This window comes from Mus pahari, chromosome 7 (genome assembly GCF_900095145.1).
Source record: "Mus pahari chromosome 7, PAHARI_EIJ_v1.1, whole genome shotgun sequence".
NCBI classification, from domain to species: Eukaryota; Metazoa; Chordata; class Mammalia; order Rodentia; family Muridae; genus Mus; species Mus pahari.
The window spans coordinates 67,789,070-67,799,410 of record NC_034596.1 but is presented as its reverse complement, the minus strand read 5'-3'; the positions used below and the strand labels follow the sequence as shown (position 1 = coordinate 67,799,410).

The window sequence follows — 10,341 nt, the reverse complement described above, 5'->3', positions numbered from 1 at the left end:
AAAAAAAAAAAAAAAAGGGAGAGCATAGCCAGAGGCAGACACATCCGAGGGAGTCCAGAGTGGGCGTGACCCTGAGCCACGTGAGGAGCGTGGGAGGGGGGAGAGACAGGGGAAGGAGGAGAACCTGGTGCAAGAGCCAGGACGCCCAAAGGTAGAAAAGGGGGCAGATAAACAAAATGCCTGGGGGAAGGGCAGCCCAGCCCCTGGGTTGCCAAGTTCAGGGTAGAGACCAGACTGGCCGAACTCACAGAGATAACCTATCTCCTCCCCACCCCCAGCATTGAGACTAAAGACATTCACCAGCACATCCAGCCCCTAGGTCTCATCTTAAAGGTCACCTCCTTAGAAAAGAACTGGTATAAAGTGGGGTTTATTTTTTTAGATTTATTTATTTTACTTTATGTGTATTAGTGTTTTGTCATCATGGATGTGTATGTACCATGTGTTGTGTGTGCCTGGTGCCTGTGGGGTCATAAGAGAGTTTCAGATACCTTGGTTGTGAGCCTCCATGAGAATACTGGGCCTGAAGCCCTGGTCCTCCGCAAGAGCAACAAAGGCTCACTATCTCTCCAGCCCCGAGAAAGGAGAAAGGATTTCTTCTCGGAGGTAATCCACCCTCCCTGCAGATAACCTCTGCTCCTTTCTCTTATCTCCTGGCTTCCTTCCTTCTGAGAACTTAGTGTAATTGTCTTTATTTTTATTTATTCTTGTATTTCCTAGGATATTGGCCAAGTAAGATAGAACTTTTTTTTATTTCTCAATTCAGAGGCACAGATGAGTGGGGTGGGGTGGTGTGGGGTGGGGTGGGGTGGTGTGGTGTGTGTATGTATGTACATGTGTGTATATATGTGATGTGATATGTATGTGTGGTGTGTGTATATATGTGATGTGTGTATTTGTGTGTGTGTATATAATATATGTGTATTTGTGTATATATATATATATATATATATATATATATATATATATATATGGTGTATATATTTGTGATGTGTGTGTGTGTGGTGTGTATTTGTGGTTGTATATATATGATGTGATAAGTGATGAGCTTTGACAGCATAGTTAGAGAAAGTACCTCATGTAACATCCAGTCAGGAAGCATATGGAGCCCTGGGTGACCTTATATGGCAGACTTACACACACACACACCACCACCACCACCACCACCACCACCACTCATCTGTGCCTCTGGATTGAGAAATAAAAAAAGTTCTAACTGACTTAACCAGTATCCTAGGAAATACAAGGATAAATAGAAATAAAGACAATTACAATAAGTGCACTGAAGGAAGCTCCACAGGACCCTACTCAAGGCCCAGCAGTCAGACTCTGGACCACAATAGCAGCCACTTTCTTCTTTAATGATTCCATTCAAAAGCAACGCATACCACTTGTGTTCACACCTGTCATATGTGCTCATTGGGGAAAGCCCGAGGAGATGTAGCTTTATTTCTGTGATAAACCCCCCTGCATCCAAGAGCAGAGAAGGTCTGCCTCATCTTATGATTGCAGGTTAAAGCCCATCACTGTGGGGAAGTAAAGGGAGGAACTTCCAAGTTAGTCACACCATGCTCACAATCTCCGCCATGATGAGCAGAGAGAAGCAGATGTATGCACACCAGCTCCCTTGTTTGCTTGTGCTTAGCTCAGTGTCTCGCTCCTATACAATCCAAAACCCGGGGCTTAGGGAAAGATGCTGGCCCTGACCACATCAATCAACTTAATTATGGCAGCTTCCCCCCCTCCCCAAACAGGGCAACCCAATCCAGACAATCCTTCATTGAGATTCTCTTCCCAGCTGAATCTAGATTGTGTCATGTGTGTTGACAATGAAGCCACCATAGGTATGCAATCCTAAGCCAGGTAGCCATATGCTCAAAGTTCCTGGTGTGGACACGGTGGAGGGAGCAATGTAGTTACCGGGAAGAAAGGCAGGGTGGGTGAGAGGCAGTTAAGGGGCTGCTATGTGTGCTTACTGTGCCTTTGTTTGTTTAAATGGGTTTACATATAATCTACCTAATTTGCTGTTACAACACATACTACTGGATGAATTAAGTTAAAAATTTAAACACTGAGCCAGGCATGGTGGTGCACACCTTTAATCCTAGCACTCGGGAGGCAGAGGCAGGTGGATTTCTGAGTTCGAGGCCAGGCTGGTCTACAAAGTGAGTTCCAGGACAGCCAGGGCTATACAGAGAAACCTTGTCTCGAAAAACAAAACAAAACAAAACAAAACAAAACAAAACAAAACACAACAAAAAATTAAACACTGAAAGTCATGACGTCAAGAATAACTCTGTGCTGTTCACAGTCTTTGGCGTTTCCACCCTTTACAGGTTGGAATACTCAGACTCCAAGAACTCTGTACAGAGAGGCCTGACACAAACACCGGAAAGAGCTGCCTCCCTTTCTTCTCCCCAGCAAGGAAGCAGCCTCAAGTATGACACAGATGTGTGGAAATAAGCAATACATGGTCATCTTGCCACTAGAAGAAACTCAAGTTAACGTTCCATAAATGTCTGTATCATTTTTAACCCCGTGTGGCCCTGGGATTGCTTGGCAAACAATGACTGGCAGTGAACAGTGACACAGGGATGCTGGCCTTACCGACCTGCAGCGAAGTAAAAACATGCATTGTGAAGAACGTATGTGAGCTCAGGGTAAGAAGGACAACCAAAGACACACATGCACTGGGGCTGTGTTTACCCTTTCAGGGGAAGAAAGGAGGATCTGTTGCCTTCCCCATTTCTTCTGGTTAGCACCCCCCCCATGTTAGCTTTCCTGCCTCTGCTTCTATAAGGATAAAACTATAGGTATGTGTCCCTGGATGTGTTGATAAACAGACAAAAGTTGAGCTAACTGTAAATAAAAAATATATAAATGGAATTGAATTTTCTTTGTAATCTGTTTATTTTAAGTCCTTAAAATGGGCAGGACAAGGCCCATTGTTAGGAGTTAGGAACAGAGGAGTCCCAGTTCCCAATGTCAGACACAGGCAGTAATGGTCTCCTGAGTTTTTAAAGGACTTTAAAGAAAAACCCGTGTGCATGTAACACTGGCATTGTATTACTGACAAATATAACCGTTCACTGGATCCTTTCCAGACCCTCTTGGCTTTATTTTTCTGCTTACATTTTGTGAGATCTTCCAGGACAAAGAACAATGGTATTCTTTGTGTCTTCTTGTTCATTCATGGTTTTACCTAGGACACTGAAATCACTCACAGACTAACTTGTTTATAACTTTTATTTGTGCTCAGACATGACAGACTCACTTCAGACTTGTCAGAAGAGATGGCTGAGTTTGGTGCCCCAAGTTGAGATGTTAAATTTTGACGTTCAGATGGTCACCTGATGCATTTGCTGAACAAGCGTCAGTGCTCTGTCCTTAGAAATCCATCGTTTACGCAGAAGATATGGAAATCCTCCCCATCCCCCACTCCTGAGCTTATGCTGGGTGTGGTGACATAACCATAGTTTTATCATTCCAGACACTGAGGCAGGAGAATTGAGAGCTGGAGGCTAACCTGAGAAGCTCTGTCTCACAAACCTAAGCAACAGCATAAGGAGAGTTCTTTGGACGTTTCTAACCAGGCGCTCCGCCGTAGAAGGCCTGCTGGCTCTTTCTCCAGGCTGGGAATCTTTTCCCTTGAGTCCAGCTCCAATCCGTACTGAGTCAAGTCCTGGTGGGTGGTCAGCACCTGTCCATTGTAGCCACTTGAACTGCTGTTTTTCCCAGTCCCGGCCTGTTGAATCCTACTTTTTGCTGTTTTGTTTTCCTTAAAATACAAGTGTAATACAAAGAGTAGGCGTTTTACCAAGCCAAGTAGAGTAGGAGAGTAGATGTTCTTTCAGAATGTCTAAAGAGGCTCACTGTATTGTTATGTATCACAGTAACTAGTGTCAACATTACGAGTTCACAATATAAGTAAAGATGCTTAAATGAATCAGAGACCATCCTTTTCATGGGGTAGGATTTCTATATTCCTTTTTTTTTTTTTATTTCTATATTCTTAAATGGAACTATTACTGAGTACCACAGGGGACATGAAGTAAAATGTAAATGCAATGACCTCTTTTCTATAAAAAATCAATGTCTTTAACTACCTAGATAGTGTTTATTTCTGAGAAATGAAGGCAGAGATGGGGACTTCATGTCTTAGCTTACATATTTTCATTTAGAAATTAAGCAATGAGCTGGGAGGTGTCTGTGGAGAAAGTGACTACCATGCAAGGGTGAAGATGTGGATCAGGGTCCTTAGAGCACACAGAAGTCCAGGTGCAGTATGGTGCGTCCCTCCCATCCGGGGCTCCCCAGGCAAGATGGGAGGCAGACACAGGACAATGGAGCCAGGGGCACTAAAGAGGCAGCTAGCTCAGCCATCCACAGTGGCTAAGGAAGAAGAGCTCCTGTCTCAAACAAGGTAAAAAGCAAGGACAGCATCCAAGGTTGAACACTGTCCTCCACACAGACGTGGTGGCACATAGTACACAAAAGAGAAATTATGTGTCAGGTAAAAAAAAAAAAAAAAAAATGAAAACCCGCACATTTATTTGACATGACACCCAACTCCCATCCTTAATCCTCCCAGTAAGGTGATTTAGTTTTGGACTGGCCATCTGCATTGCCTCTGGACTCTAAAGCAGTCTCGGGGTCCCTGACGCGTGTGGCCTTTCTAATGCCGGCCCATGCTCCTGGCCTCTGCTCGTGGCCACAGTTCCCACCACTTCCCAGGCTCTCCTACTGAAGTGAGATCCCTCCCTGGACACCAATGCTGTTGTCTCTGTCTTTGCTTTTGGTTCTGCTCCTCACGTGGCTGTTGCAGATTCCCTCTACCACCTAGAATCATCTTTTGTAAGATCCACTACAAGTCTCACATCTGTCACAACAGCCACCTTCATCCCAGTCCCTAAAGTCACGCTGTATTTTTATTGATGCCAAGGAGCTCACACTAGTAGGCAGCGTTTCAGTGGCTACGTTGAAATGTATATTGAAATAGAAATTGAGAAAGAGTGTGTGTGTGGAGGCATGCTTTTGTAACCCACTGCCCTAGCATTCCTGAAGACAAAAGAAAGTGGGAGGGTCTCCCAGTCACTGAGAGCCACTTGGATCGATATTTCTGAGCCTGGGCCCAACAGTGGCTTCAGAGTTATTGTCCTGTCACAGACTCACAGTTTGCCTTGGCCTGTACCAGATAGCTCAGAGGAGTAAAATGAATGATGTCGTTGGTAGAGGGCATGAATCTTTTTCTTAACTTTCCTTGATTAGTATGGCTTCGTTTACCCACGTATTAGAGTAAATTATATGCATATATGCTATATGACATATATTTAGAATGTTATAATTTTTAAATTATATGTAGTTTTGTTTAGATAAATGAATTTATAATTTCTATAGCAAAAATTTTACATAGCACATATTTATATGTATTTATAGAATAAATTATACCTATTATATATTGAATATATTCTTTTTTAAGTGCTGTAATAGAGCCATAGCCTTGCCTGTGTTAGGCAAGTATTTGGCCACTAAGTGACATCCCCTTCTAACTCTAGTTTGTGTGTGTGCGTGTGCGTGTGTGTGTGTGTGTGTGTGTGTGTCTGTGTGTGTGTGTGTTTGTGTGTGTCTGTGTGTTTGTGTGTGTCTGTGTGTGTGTGTGTCTGTGTGTCTGTGTGTTTGTGTGTGTGTGTGTTTGTGTTTGTGTGTGTTTGTGTGTGTGTGTGTGTGTGTGTATGTCTGTATTCCTGAGAAGAAAAGACTTGCCTCTGAAACAAGTGGTGTGTATTCTGAATTCTAGGTTCATGCAAATTTGTCCTAAGATGTCTTTCACCCATTTCTATTTTTATAACCTGTATTCCAACACAAGGTTAAGTTTAAAATGAGGAATGCTTAAAACCCCAAATTAATATTGCAAGCATCTCAGGATGAGCAGAGCCCAGGAGTTAGATTTTGAAGACTCTGGGACAAAAGCATCCGCTGTCCCAAGGCAGAGTGGTGACGCTGACAGCGACCGGGTTTACAGACAAAGCTGTCTTCTTGCAGAGGAGGGTGTTCAGCCTATGAACTTTTGAAATCCACTTTAGTGAACTCTCAGGCAAACGTAAACCCTGCAGTCCTATCTCCTGTTGGAACGACAACAGTTTTCCAGAGCACTGGTCATGGACTGGCAGAGTCCTTATCTACTGCCATCATTAGCTGGGGTGTGACTCTAAATCCAGGGTCATTTAGCTTTGTTTAAGAAGCCGTCACCGATGAACCAGTCCCCTCTAATCATCCCAGAAATTCTGAGGACAGTGCTGTTAGCATCAGCTCTGGGGCCAATGGCCCAGAACCTTGAGTTCTGGGTCTGCACATTGGTCTGTGTTCATAAGCAAGTTCACTAACAGCTCCGAGCTCTAGTTATTTCCTATGTGGGCTGGACCTGACTGTTTCTGAGTGCTTCCCCCAGGCATGGTGGTCCAGCCTGTGATCTTTGCAGACAGTTAAGGATGGAAGGAGATGATCCATTTAAGTGTCTCATTTAGCCCATAGCAAGCACGGGGTTGTTGCTATCTTCCCTCATACACGGGCATCCTGGGCTCTTCCTCAGGGCTCAAGGACTATAAAGTACAGTCATTTGATGGGGACCAGCTTCCAATCGAATCTGTCATCCGTTGTAGTTTCAGCAACAGGTTGTCACGACCCAAAGCACACAACACTGCCCCTTGTTCCATACTGAGCTGTAGGGCTATATCAGACATGTTCCGCCTTGTCACACAAATATCTTTCACATAGAATGACGTCACTTTTCCTCCTCCCTGTCCTTCAGCCTCCCCCAGCTGCCCTCCTTCAACCCATCCCAAGTCCCCACCCACTCTCAAGTGAATAGCCTCTTTTTCCTTTAATTATCATTAGTGTGTGTATGTGTGTGTTACAAGTACAAATCTATATAAATACAACTTTCTGTTTCTGTTAGTGTTGTTTGTGTATACATGATTCCATTGAACACTGAACAGCCAATAGGAGGGGAGTTCATCACTTGGAGAGGCTAATTCCCCTTCTCCCAACAGGCATTAGTTGCTTGTGATTTTTTTTTTTTACTCTAGGGTGAGACCCTATGAGAATCCCCCCCTCTTCCTCATTAACAAGTCCGTTGATATGGCCATTGTTCTGCGCCTGTTTATGCAGCCGTTTCTAGGAGAGACCTGTTTTACAGCTGCCTTCCTAGTGATCTTGGCAGTCTTTCTGCCCCCGCTTCTGCCATGTTCCCTGAGCCATTTATGCAGGAACTGTGATGTAGCTGTGTTTGTCCAGGTTAGCCTCCGCATGATCTGTTGATCTCTGTCTTGTGTCAGTGGTTTCCTGTGATGGTCTCCACTTGCTACGGAGCGGCTTCTTTGATGAGGAGAGAAAGCTACACTCACCTGTGGTGCAAGGGTGAAGTTTAGGACGTTGTAAGGAATTATGCTGGTCTAGCAAAGTGGCTGTAGATTCTTTTCCAAGCCCATGACTTCACTAGCCCTGGCTTGGTTTCCAGTACCATATGATTTCCCTCCTGTTGAGAGAGCCTGAAGTCCATTTAGATGGCTATTAACTGCCCTTATTTTTGCTCCAAAAGGTGATAGATAGTTCTTTTCATGGTAGAGATAACTTAGTACTCTCTATATATTGAAAACACAGAAGCAGGAGCCTCTGTGATAGATGGGCAGATTAGAAGGGAGTTATATGACTCTGAACATATAAAACTGTCCTCCGCTGCATGAGTAGATTTATAACATCAACAGAAGGTCTATGAGGGTTGTAAGGAACCTTCCTTCCTTCCTTCCTTCCTTCCTTCCTTCCTTCCTTCCTTCCTTCCTTCCTTCCTTCCTCCCTCCCTCCCTCCCTCTTCTCTTCTCTTCTCTTCTCTTCTCTTCTCTTCTCTTCTCTTCTCTTCTCTTCTCTTCTCTTCTCTTTTCTTTTCTTTTTGAGATGGGATTTCTCTGTGTAGCTCTGGCTGTCCTGGAACTCACTCTGTAGACCAGGCTGGCCTCGAACTCAGCAATCTGCCTGCCTCTGCTTCCCAAATGCTGGGATCAAAGGCATGTGCCACCACTGCCCGGTTGGAACCTTTCTTAAGAGATTTTATATATATATGATATCTATATCTATATCTATCTATCTATATATATATAACATATATATGATATCTATATATGATATATATAGATAACATAGATAACATATATATTTATATATATATTTTTTTTTTCCTACCACCACTTCCAAACATTCCATAGAGGGTCATGGAATCACATTCCCATGTTTAGATAGCAGGCCAAAAGTAGCGAACAAAAGGAACCCCTAAAATAATCAAATGCACCCACCTTTCAGACCTCCCAGGACCTCTCCTACCCTGCCTCAGCCCTCTGCCTCACTAAGAACACGAGATGCAGGGCGTGGGCTGTTAGGCGGGACTTTTCTCAGACAGAGTTTTTTTTTTTTTCCCCTAAATTGATAACTCTCTGTGCAAAAAAAATCACTGGTGTTTCACAGGAATAAAAAGAAATCTTTCAAGACAGTTTTTATTAAACATGAATTTTATAATCCCCAGAGCTAAACCAGTTCTATGAAACTAGCAGACAAGCCTTAAATAAAGCCATGAACTGTGCAGAGCAAGAATAAATAGGGGCTCATCCTTAACCTCCCAAGAATGTTGTTGATCTTGGCTTAGAGTCTCAGGCAGGCTTGGTAAAAAGAAAAAAAAAAGTTCCGTTCACTTGTCCCATAGCAAAGCTGGCAGAGACCAGGTGTGCCTGGGGGTCTCAGGGCCCCTTGCCAGGTTAAGCCACGAGATGCTTCATTCCGAGAGAATGGTGGGTAGAGGACACCGAGGCTCCCTTCTTCTCTGGCAGACCCACCCTTCACAGAGGGCTCGGTCACCTTCTGCCTCACACTATCCTTGCTCCCAGACTGGGCGAGTGCTCAGGCCCAGTGCCTCTGCCTGACCCTGGAACAGGCCACAGCCTTCCATCACATGGAGGCCCAAGGCATCTGTGCCTGGAAATGAGGGCATGCTCACCCCATCACACCCGACCCTACAGTCTGACCCTACAATCCATTTCCGTCCGCTGTCTTTACTCTTGGTTAGTTTATGCCTGTTAACAGTTGTAAAGAACACATAGCCTCAAGGGGCATTCTCCCCCTCCCCCCCCAAACCATGGCATTCCCCTGGGTTGGCAACTTCCACAGCTTGTGTGTGTGTGTGGGGAATGCCCTCCGGGGCTATGTGTTCTTTACAACAGTGCTTCCAGTCTTCTTGGAACTCTTGGATGTTTTCTTTTGTAACTTCGGGAGAAAGGTAAGGCAGACGCTTCTCCAGCACACGCCTGCTTTGGAGCTCAGGAAACCTTCTGGTATCATCAATCCCTCTTTGCCAGCATTCTCTACATCTCTGTTTCAGAGCAGGGACATGGGACTGTACTGAGTTACTGAATGATCACCATAAACCACAGGTCCCACTTCTCAGCTCCTGTGAGGAGAATGGACTTTGTCCGCAATGAAGAAAGCGTACTGTACTGTTGAATACCACATTCCTTCCCTGTACCTTACCAAATTCTTGGTAATTTTTAAGTTTTCATGTTCAATACAGTCATCTGTATGTTGGTAACAGGACCCATGTCCCTGTCATCTCTAGCCCAAGGAGTTATGTAAAACATATAGTCATGTAGAGGACTTTGTCCTCTGGGCACTTTAGCATCCAAGGCAGATGTCAGAGAGCAACAAAGCAGGGGTCACCTACTACTCCTTCTGGTGCCAGCTACCTGTAGAGCACATTATTAGAGATAAAGAAACCAACCAATGGGCATTAGTGTGCTATAGATGCCTAATGTTCTTCCTGAAAAACTGAGATAATAAAATCAATAGTTCTGGTTTATTGAGTACATACTACGTGTCTGAAAGAGCTAAAGGTATCGTGTCTCATTTAATTCCAGTAGTAGCTCAGAGGGCTGGCACTATTCTTCTTCTCACTTTAAAGGCTGACTAAGTGAAACCCTAAGAAGACAAATTGCCCAGAGTCTCACAACTGGTGGAAATCTAGCAGACCTGGAATTCAAATTGTCTAAGCAGCAGGCTGCCCACTAGAATTAGCTCCATCTTAAGAGGAGTCAGCATGGAGCTGTGGATTTAGGACTGAAGCTTTGTGGGGTGGGGTGGTGTGGTGTGGGGGGAGCACCCTCAGTTCAGGAAGTCACCTTTGTCCTCACACTCTTCTGCAGCCAGAGAATTAAAAGTAGAATAGGATAAAGCCAAAGACCCATCCTGTGTGTTTGCCTGCTCTCTCTCTCTCTCTCTCTCTCTCTCTCTCTCTCTCTCTCTCTC

The 10,341-nt window shown here is 44.4% G+C and overlaps 1 protein-coding gene across 1 annotated transcript in view; it reads left to right on the top strand.

Annotated features, from left to right (window-relative positions):
- Rtn1 (reticulon 1) overlaps nt 1–10,341 on the top strand; it is a 201,576-nt gene that overhangs the window by 84,009 nt on the left and 107,226 nt on the right. The gene's annotated exons all lie outside the window — the stretch shown is intronic.